At 38.4% G+C, this 11,630-nt stretch overlaps 1 pseudogene; it reads left to right on the top strand.

The window, feature by feature from the left end:
• Positions 1-3,453: 3,453 nt before the first annotated feature.
• Positions 3,454-7,842, top strand: LOC114045329 (annotated as a pseudogene).
• Positions 7,843-11,630: the final 3,788 nt, after the last annotated feature.

Below are 11,630 nucleotides of genomic sequence, written 5' to 3' on the forward strand. Positions count from 1 at the left end.
CTCTGGGACTGCCTCGTCCACAGAGTGCTGCAGTCATGACTCAGACTACTTTTAGATTCAGCCAATCAAAAATCTCCACTGTTGTAGTTAGCCAATCAGTTAAAGGAGAAAAGTGAACCAAGTGTCTCCTTACGCCTCTGCTAGTTCTGATAACTTCAGGCTGACTCTAACCTTGACCCCGCAGTCTAGTTTCCAGGTTTATCTGCCAACTAACTTGCCCTGAGGATTTTCTTTTCCTGCTGCTTCTGGTATTCAGATTACCGGAGTCTGTCTACTCGGCAAGAGACCGAGGGGCAAAGCAAGGACTGTGGAGATGGTTACTTTTAGAAGTGCCACAAAAAAGGTAAGGTGCTTTATTGAATTTAACTAGTTCTACCTTTAGTTTATTTCTACAAGTCAGTACCATTTAGTATTGTGCTGTGTCAGTTTAATATGAACTCCAAAGTTACTGTCTGATGTAGGCCCATAAGGTTTAGGATCCATTACCTGTTAGAACTGAAAGGGAACTTTCAAACAAACTTTATTTCAAATTTTATTTTATTAAGGAGAAAACTGAGGTTCATTCAGGCAAAATTACTTGCCTAAAGTCACCGAAAGAGTTAATGTTACAAGTGAAATTAGAACCTGGGTCTTTTGACTCACACTCCAGTGATTTTTCTGGCACAATGGGCTGCTTTAGAGGGTTAAGACCTTAATTTTATCATTTCACCCAGTGGAGATCAGGACCCATCATTGATTTGCAATAACCAAACCCACAAGAAATTGATTTGTAAACAGGAATGCCAATTTATTAATTAATAAAAAGGACAAGGGGCAGCTAGGCAGCGCAGTGGATAGAGCACCAGCCCTGAAGTCAGGAGGACCTGAGTTCAAATCTGGCCTCAGACCAAACACTTGACACTTACTAGCTGTGTGACCCTGGGCAAGTCAGTTAACCCCAACTGCCTAAAAATTTTTTTAAAAATTTAAAAAAAATAAAAAGGACAGGAGGGTGGTTAGTATTATCTTTTCATTTTCTAAATATTCAAGTTCTCTAGCCAGATCATCTGCTTTTCCAGGATCAAAGAGCTTATCTGGAAAAGCCAGATAACTGACCAAGCAAAAGATTATTTGGTGATCATGGAATTACAGAGAAAGGAAATTAGTTGATTTTAGGAGCCAATTTCTTTCAAAAGAATAACTCTTTCCAGTAACTCATATTACCCAACATAAATTCTTTTAGGTAGTGCAGTGGATACAGAGTTGGGCTTGAAGTCAGGAAGACCTGAGCTCACATTCAGCTTCAGTTGCTTCTTAGCTGTATGATCCTGAGTAAGTCACCTAACCTGTGGGTAACCCCTGTCCCAAAGGCCATTGGTATGGAACTCTCTCCTTATTCGTGGAGATGAATGCCCTGTCTTTTGTAAAGGTGGGGCAGAGGAGTTGGTGAGAGGCAAGAGCTTCAGTACTCAGCCAGTCGCCCCTTTGGTGACTCTTCAAATAGGAGTTTCCCTTCAGGACTTTCTAAGTGAGTCTTCTTCGAGCTTTGAGATAAAAGATGGAAGAATCCAACCCTATTTCAGATTGCTGAAGGAAGAGACTCTTGGGAAGACATGAGAGCAGGCAGTCTCCATCATGTTCCAATTTCCAGCTTGCTACTTTAGACTTTGGTATATTTCCCCTTGGGTGAGGTCCAAGGCCCTCTCTCTTGCTTGAGCTGAGTTATTATTATTCCCAATGGGAAAACTCCTTCCTTCACTCTGGATTGTCTAGCATATACGCTCCTATGTATACCTTCTCCGATTTCTGCTTTGCTACAATTTGGATAAATGGACTTCTTTGCTATTGCTGTTTGTGTTCATTGTTAGAGCTTGGGGTCACCCTGCCGCCCAGAAATGATAAAGCAATCAAAAGTTAGCTCAAACCTGATTACATTCCTTAAGTTAATACTATTTAAGGGAGTAGATAGACTTCTAACCTGGCACTCATTCTTTCTGAGAAAAGCAGAGTGGTGGCTTTCAGTACCAACTTCCTGCTTCTTCTCCTGACAGGAATGTTGTTGTTTTTCTTTTGTTCTCCAAGAGGACCATGACATCAGGGAGGTGATGCTATGACATGCAAGTGAGTTGGATTTAAGTGAGGGAGGGCTGTGCAAAGTCACCAGCTTCACTTTCTCCTCCAGAGTCATCTGGGACCAGTGGCAAGATATGGATCAGGAACTGGAGATGGCCCCCAACAAGAATGAAAACCTCTCTTGAGGAAGGGCGGGACGAGAAGAGGCTAGAAATGTCTATTCTGCCTCCCATCAAACAACATAGTGACAGGCTTTTCACCGTGTGTGGGCCTCTCTCTATATACATGCCTCATTCTGTAGCTACACAGGGGTGCTCTGTCCATAGGAATATATTTGACCACTTTTTTTGGTAAGCTATTACAGGTTTGGAGGGGCTAGGTGTTTTATAAAAGCTGGGACAATTTCCTGAGCTAACTCAGTATATTTTCTCTGGACCAACCCACTGTGTTTCAAGTGGAGCTACTAGATTTACTAGTCACCAATGGAGTGAAACAAGGCTGTGTTCTTGCTCCCATGCTTTTTAGCATGATGTTTTCAGCCATGTTGTCAAATGCTTGCAATGAGGATGAAAACAGCATCAAGGTCAGCCACCACACGGATGGTAAATTCTTCAACTTGAAAAGGCTACAAGCCAAGACCAAAGTGGAAGGAGTGTTGGTTCGTGATTTTCTGTTTACAGATGATTGTGCACTCAATGCAGCCTTTGAAGCTGAGATGCAACAAAGTATGGATCAATTCTCTGCTATTTGTGCTAATTTTGGCCTAATATTTAACACTGAGAAAACACAGGTGCTCCATCAGCCAGCACCTTATCATCCAAACATACAGCAAATAGAGAGGTTTTGAATGCTGTGGATCAATTCACTTACCTTGGCAATGTACTTTCCAGGGATGTACACATTGATGATGAAGTTGACTCAGGTATTGCCAGAGCTAGCTCAGTGTTTGGGAGGTTCTAAAGGAAACTGTGGGAGAGAAGTGGTATTAGACTGACTACCAAACTGAAGGTCTACAGAGCCGTTGTGCTGACCTCGTTGTATACCTGTGAAATGTGGACAGTATACCAGTACCACGCCAAGAAACTTAATCACTTCCATTTGAATTGTCTTAGGAAGATTCTGAAGATCAGCTGGCAGGATAAGATACCAGACACTGAGGTCCTTTCTTGAACTAAACTGCCAAGCATTCAAACTCTACTTCAGAGAGCACAACTCCAATGGGCTGGCCATGTTTTTCGAATGCAAAACGTATGCTTGCCAAAAAACTATTTTATGAAGAACTCACACAGGGCAGGCGTTCACATGGTGGTTAGAAGAAGTAATACAAGGACACTCTCAAGGTCTCTCTTAAGAACTTTGGAATTGTGTGACATGTAAGACACCGGCACAGGACTGCTCAGCATGGGTACGCCCACATTAGAGCAGGTGCCGTGCTCTGTGAGCAAAGTAGAATTAAAACAACTCAAAGGAAACACAGGATGCACAAATGTAGTGAATCCACCCCAAATGTTCAACAGAGTATTTGTGCCTGATCCATGGTAGAACATTCTGAGCTTGTATTGATCTGATCAGCCACAGTTGGACACACTGAAACTTGACTCTAGCGTAGTCATTTTGGTCCTCTTCAGGAATGAAGGACTACAGCCAACCAACTAGATTGACTATGTCCAGGTAAGAAGTGTCTGAGGCCAGATTTTAACTCAGGAAGATGAGTTTTCCTGACTCCTGGCCTGGGACTTTATTCATAGTACCACCTAGCTGCCCCATATCCTTTGACTACTTATCTATTGAGGAATGGCTTTTAGTTCTATATAAATGTTAACTGTTTATATGTATTGAATATACCAAACCTTCATACAAAGTTTTTCCCCCATATTCAACTGCTTCTCTTCTTTTAGGTGCATTAGTTTTGTTTGTACAGAAGGTTTTCAGTTTCTTGTAATCAAAGTTATTTATGTTCTATCTTGTAATTTCTTCTATCTGTTGTTTGGATTAAGAATATATTTCCTACTCATAGCTGTGAGAGGTATATGTGATCTGCTTCTCTTCAAAATGTTTAATAATATGATCTTTAATATTAAGGTCATATATCCATTTAGAATGTGTTGTAAAATGTGGTGTAAGGGTAATTGAATTACAAAATACAATATGGAGACCCAAAGGTACAATAGCATTTGTAAGATAGTGCCTGCCTGTGAGGCTTTGTTTGCTATGTCCCATCAATCCAATCCAAAAAAAGTGTCAGCATATCAGAGAATTACAAAGTTATGATCTAGCCCCTTGCCTTATGGAAAGGGATTTTTTGCATTAAAGGTCAAATAATAATATTTGACTGGAATATGAAAGGCCATCCAGGGACAGTTGACAGGACCTGTCCTTTTCTTTTTCTTTTTTTTTTTTGAAGAACATCAGAAACAGAGAATCTTATTATTTTTCCTCAAGAGTCCATTCCATTTTTCCATTACCTTGATAGTGAAGATGACTCGTCTTTCTGCTCTCCCGATTTGAATAAGAATTAGAAGGGATCTCAGAGCTCACCTGGTCCAACCTGTATCTGAATAGGAATCTCCCTCAACATCATCTCAGACAAGTAGTTATTCATCTTCTATTTGAATATGTCCAGTGATGGGAGAACTTAGTATTTTCAAAGGCACAGCTCCTTCCTTTTATTTTATTTTTAAAAAATTTAATTTAATTTTTTGTTATATTTTAAGTTCTGAACTCCCTCCCTCCCTCTCTCCCCACCTCACACTAGAGAAGATCATCATTTGACATAGATACACACACACACCTACTATGCATACTTCTATTTATCAGTTCTTTCTCTGGAGGTAGATAGCATCTTCCTTCATAGGTCCTTTGTTGTTGATTTGAATATTTATAATACTCAGAATAGCTTATTTGTTCACAGTTATCCTTCAAACAATATTGCTGTTGCTATATACAATGTTCTCTTGGTTCTGCTCATTTCACTCTGCATTTATTTCATGCAAGGCTTTCCATGTTTTTCTAAAATCAATTTGCTCATCATTTATTACAACACAATAGTATTCCATCACAATCATATACCAAGATCATTCCTTTTAAATAGTTCTACTTAGTAGGAAGCTTTTTCTTACAAAGAGACAAAACCTGTTTCTCTGCAACTTTTACCCATTTCTTCTTTCTAATCCTACTCTACGAGGCAAGAAGAACAGCTCTAATATGTCTTTCATATGACAGCCCTTCAAACACTTGAACACAGCATCATTGTCCCTAAGTCTTCTCTTTTCTGGGTTAAGTATCCTCTGTTGCTCAACTTATCCTTATATAGCTTGGTCTCCAGTCCCCTTCACCATCTCTCATTTCTACAGAGAGATGAATTAGATGACTACAGAGTTCCCTTCCAGCTCTAAATTTTATGATCATAATCATACTGGATGCACTCCAATTTTTCAAAGTCTTTTCTAAAATGTGGTGCCCACAATTAAATACAGGACTACAGATGTAGCTATTTTTCCACTCTTTTTTCTGGTTTATTTCTTAGTACACATAAAGAACAATTCACATCCTGTAACAGTTCTTACATGGAAGGCTAGTGATCTTCTTGCCTCAGCCTTCCCTTTATTGCCCTGGACAAGTCACTTAACCTCTGGGACTCAGTTTCCTTATCTACAAAATAAGGTAGTTGGAATAGATGATCTTTGAGGTCCTTTTCAAATACATATCTATGATCCTAGGCTAAACTACTGTAATTTAGAAGATCCATTTTCCATCCTTTTAATCATTCATACAAGAGCCATGTAATTGCCTGCTCTTTATGATCTTTGCGACTATTCTGTCTTCAGTTTCTGCTTTTCAAAATGTGGTGACAGAATATTCTAGTAAATGCTTGTGTATGGAACAAAAATGATTTATAACTCCTAGATGTTATATTATTTTAATATTTTATGCTATCATTTGTTTTTCATAACAGCTCTATCTTATACTAGCAATTCCCATTCAGCTTGTGGTCAACAATCATTCCCAGGTCTTTTTCTTTTGTGTTTTTGTATAGCCAACACTGGAGGCAGCTAGGTGGCTGGCACAATGGAGACAGCACTGGACCTAGAATTAGGAAGACCTGAGTTCAGATCTAGCCTCAGATACTTACTAGCTGTGACTCTAATCCATTGGAGAAGGAAATGGCAAACCACTCCAGTATCTTTGCCAAAAAAGCTTCATGGATAGTATTGGCATGTATGGTCCATAAGGCCACAAAGAGTTGGACATGACCAAATGACAGAACACACAGCCACTATTAATAGTGATAAGACTACATGGTTGTCAATGTGAATATGGGATAGAATAAAAAACCTTAGTGAAATTAAAAGAGGCCACTTAATAGAGCACTGGCCCTGGAGTCTGGAGGACCTGACTTCAAATCCGGCATCAGACATTTGATACTTACTAGGTGTATGACCCTGGGCAAATCACTTAACCCCATTGCCTAGCTGGAAAAAAAAAAAAAAAGGCCACTTAGAAGGAAAGTAATAGATGTTCCCTAACATGTCATCCCAGAAGTTAAATTGGTTTGGCACAATTTGCTTAACTCAAAGACATGTTGATTACTACCCACTAACAAGCTCTTAGAAGTAATTGCAAATTGATTGATGATTTTTTTCCCTAGTATTTTTTCAGTATCTCACTATATTTTCTAAGGTCAAGAGACTGAACATATTTCATTTTTATAAGATGGGCAGATCTGCCCTGTTCCAATCTGCAGGAACTTTGTTAGTCTATGATTTATCAAAATTAATGGGTAATGGCATAGCTACATGCACTGTGGTCTCATATTAGGTAACAGATGTCAGGTTGGTAGAGTGTAAAGGTGGCTAAGTCTAGGAACCATATCACCCACAACCAATCACAAAGATGGTGCAGAAATGGCATCAAGAAACCTAGGTCACAGAGATACATGTTTCTAAAAGGGGTTGATCCCAAGTTTCTGAGAAACATATGTTTTGCCAAGAAATATAAGAAGGGTCATGATGAAAAATGCTATCCACAACCAAAGAAAGAACTATGGAATTTGAATGCAGATCGAAGCATACTATTTGCTATTCTTCTTTCTTTTGTTGTATTTTGTTTCCTCTCTTTGGTGGTTCCTCCTATTGGTTCTAATTCTTACCCGCAACATCACCAATGTGAAAATGTTTAATAGGAATATATATGTATAGCCTATATTAGATTGTGTGCTATCTTGAGGAAGGAGATAGGGAGTGAGGGGGAGAAAAATTTAAAACTCAAAAGCTTATGGAAGTGATTGTTGATAATTCAAAACGAATTAATTAAAAATTTAAAAAAAAAGAAATATAAGGGACTGAAGAAGATGCAGGCCAACAACACCAAAGCCATCACGACCCGAGCAGAGACCATCAAGGCCCTGAGCACCAAGACTCCAAGACCAAACTCCTTAGGCCCAAGATCTCCAAGGCCAGTGGCTGGTGTGCTGGCCACAAGATGGCTACCAAGTGTCCAGGCCCCAGGATCATGATGCCTAACTCTAAAGTTGCTAGATCCATTGACTCCAAGGCTACAAAGCCTACTGACCCCAAGGTCACCAAATCTGATGCCAAGGTCATTAAGTCTGATCCCAAGGCTACCAAATCTGGCCCCAAGGCCACTAAATCTGACACCAAGGTCATCAAGTCTGATCCCAAGGCAGCCAAATCTGATTCTAAGGCCACAAAATCCAGTGATTCCAAGCCTGCCAAGTCCAAATTCAAAGATGCTGGGGCTAAAGCTGCTAGTCCCAAGCCTTCAAAATAGATGCTTCAGGGCAGAAGGACTTGTTTAAACCCTAAACCACTGTCTTTTCCTAGCCAGGGTATAATTATTCACTATTTTGTACAAATAAAGGAAATGGCAAGTCATAAGTAAAAAAAAATCTTCTTTTCCATCACTGTGATTAAATCCACGACTAAGAATAATGTATTGATGGGCATAGGATAATATAGGATGCAAGACAACATATAAAAGTCATACTATATAGGACATACACTAAAACAATTGGTTATCATTGAAAACTACTGTGGTCTGGTGGAAATAGAAATGGAGTATGAGTCAAGACTTCTGGGTCCAGGCCAGAGCTCTGTCACTATCTGTGCAACCATAGTGAATCATTTGGCCTTAGTACTTGAATCCTTACAGCTTCATGAAAAGGTTGTATCTCTAAGGTCTCCTCCAGTTGTATTTTTCTCATTCCAGCTAATATCCTACCTTCTACAGGATGCCTTTCCTGATCTCTCTTAATGCTAGTGCCTTCTCTTTGTTGGTTAGTTCTAATTTCTTCTGTATATACCTCGTTTTTACATACGTAGTTATTTGTTTATTATCTCCAGCAAAAGACTTTGAGCCTTGAGCAAGGATACAATTTTTTAAAACCATTTTTTCACCTGCTTTTATCATTCTTTAAACATTCTTAGTATGTTTAACATAATGCCTGGCAGATAGTAGGTTCTTAATAAATATTTATTGACTGACTGATAACTGATTTTCTGCAGTTTTATCTTATAACTCCTTAAATAGTTCTTCAGTGCGATGTTATCAGGCCCTGTCAATATGATTGTCTTGAATTTTTCTAGGAACTCTTCAAGCCTTAGTTTCCTTATCTGCAAAATGAAGGTGTTGGACTAACTGATCTCTAAGAATTTGTAGAGCTCTAAATCTTATGATTCTATGAGCGATATTTATTTTATTTTGGCCTTTTATCTGTAAGTCACATCTTGAAGAGTAAAGCATTTTTTGTTTTTGCTTTTTGGAAAAGACAAGACATTAAAATCCTATCTCAAGATCATTCTGTTTTTCTTATCAAGAAAATGAATTTTTCTGCAATCCGCCATTGCTTAATATATTTGAAGAATTTTAAGCAATCACACTTGCAGCAATCTTGTCTAACTTCTATTTCATATAGCTTCCCTATTTGCCTTTTAAATCTAGAAAGAATTCTGGGTTTAGCTAACTTTCTCTCTCCTTACCCTTCTGGCTTTTCAGTAATTTCTAAGTTTGTTTACATTGAAGAATAATAATACCCATTATTTACATAGCACTTCAAAGTTTACATAGAACTTTACATATATTTCATTTAAGCCTCACAACAATCCTATGAGGTAGGTAATCATTCTCACAATTATACAGATGAAGAAAATGAAGCCCAGAGGCTAAGTCACTTGTCCGTGGTCATAGGCATGATTTGAAACCAAGTCTTCCTTACTCCATTTATCTCCTATACCATGCTGCCTCTCCCAATACTAGATTTTTTTTTTTTTAAACAGCAGCCTGCTTTACTATACTATGCCTCTTAGGCTTTTATTTTACCTAGTCTTATCCTGGTAAAACTGGCTCTCTTATTGTTCCATTATAATCCAAAAAAAATCCACCAATTACTACCTGAAAGACATCCCAGGATGAAAAGTTACAGGAATATCATAGCCAAGTTTTAAAGCTACCAGGTTGAGAAGAAAATACTACAAGCAACAAGAAAAAAAGAACTTAAATACCTTGGAGCTACAATCAGGATCACACAAGATATAGCAGCTTCTACATTATAAGACCATAGGTGTTGCAACATAATATTTTGAAGAGGAAAAGAGCCAGGGTTGTGACCAAAATTAACTTACCCATCAAAGTTGAGTATAATCCTGAATTAAAAAAAAACAAGGACATTCATTGAACTGAAAGGCTTTCAGGTATTTGTGACAAAAAGACCAGAGCTCAATGGAAAATTTGACATATAAGATTCAGGAGAAACATAAGGTAAACATTAAAGACCAATTATAAGGGACTCAATAAGGTCAAACTGTCTAATTCTTAAATGTGAAAATATTATAAGTACTCTTAAGACTGTCATCATTACTTGGGTAGTGTGAAAAAAAGGCTTGGGCTGAGCTGAGTATGATGGGTTAATTCTAAAAAATAAAGCTGGGTAGGGAGAAGTAAAAAGGAGAAATCTCATACAAATGGGGTATAAAAGGAAGGACTGACATATAGAAGAAGCAAGTTGGGGTGGAGGGCTGGTAGCTGGTAGTGCTGGAACCTTACTCTCATTGGAACTGGGTTAAAGGGGGAACAACATATGCATCTAGAAGGGTATATAAGTTTTCTAAATGTATAAATAAATAAGAGGATGAGGGGATAGGATAAGGAAGGGACTTTTAGAAGATTGCCTAGATTAAGAATTAGGAGGGTGGGGGGAGAGGATAAGGGAGGGACTTTTAGAAGGATGGGTAGATTAAGCAATAAGAGGGCAAGGTAGTGGTTAGAAGTAAATTAGACTCCTCAGGAGGGATAAGGTAAACAGTGTGAGAAGGATAAATAGTGAGGAAAAATAGGATGGAGGGAAACACATAACTTATAATTACAACTTTGAATGTAAACAGGATGAATTTATCCATAAAAGGAGAATGGCAGAAAGGATTAAAAGTCAGAATCTGACTATATGTTGTTTACAAGAAACACAATTAAAAATGAGAGATGCACACAGAGTTAAAATAAAGGGCTGGAATAGAATTTATTATGCTTCACCTGATGTTAAAAAAAAGCAGGGGTAGCAAGCATGATCTCAGACAAAGTTAAAGCTAAAATAGATTTAATTAAAAGAGATTGTTAACATGGGCTCTGTAATGACTATACTCTAGGTTAGAATTTCCATTCTTCACAGGAGGGCAGGACAATGGAGTTACACATCAATCAGCCAATTAGAAGGATTTCTGAGGCTCAGAGTTGCTTGATATACCAGTGATCCTTCGCAAGTGAACTCTAGCCAAATTTGGAGATGACTGTAGCTGCTGGAAACCACAGCACTAGCCTTGACCAGCTCGAGGGCAACCTTGAGCAGAAGCTGCAGACTCAAGACCTTGCTGGGGACCTTCTAAACATCCTGCTGCCTGGTTTATTGTGTCTACGGATGTCTTCTCCCTCAAACACTCCTCCCCCACACTCTCCCTACCCCTTCCCCACCTGAAAGCCTCTAGATACCATATTATCTCCCCCTTTTCCCACTCCTGTTTGAGCAGCTGAGCACTCTTTCTCCCTGTCTGCTCCCTTGCAGGTGTTTTCTCCTCTTCAAACTTCTTCTCAGACAGTAAACACTTTTGTAATCTGGGATCAAACTCTGTTTTATTTAAGGTCCCTTTGTAAGGTCCCCGGGGTCTTTTGTTAACAAGATAAACAGAGAAACTACACTATGTGTCACGAATATTATTCAATATTGTTTTAGAAATGCTAACAATAATAATGAGAAGAAAAAGAAATTAAAGGAATCAGGATGGGAATGAGGTAATAAACTATCTTTTTTTGCAGAAAATATGATGGCATGTTTGGAAAATACTAAAGATTCAAGTATTTTTAACAAGTTGAAACAATAATTTTAGCAAAGTAGTAGGAGGCGAAATAAACCCATATAAATCATCAGCATTTTTATATATCACCAACAAAATCCTGCAAGAAGAGATAGCAAGAGATATCCCATTTAAAATATCTGTAGACAATATGAAATACCTGAGAGGACACCTGCCAAAATAGACCCAGGAACTACATGAATATAATTATAAAACATT

The sequence above is a fragment of the Vombatus ursinus genome, unplaced genomic scaffold, assembly GCF_900497805.2.
Source record: "Vombatus ursinus unplaced genomic scaffold, bare-nosed wombat genome assembly UNPS02014778.1, whole genome shotgun sequence".
Lineage (NCBI taxonomy): Eukaryota > Metazoa > Chordata > Mammalia > Diprotodontia > Vombatidae > Vombatus > Vombatus ursinus.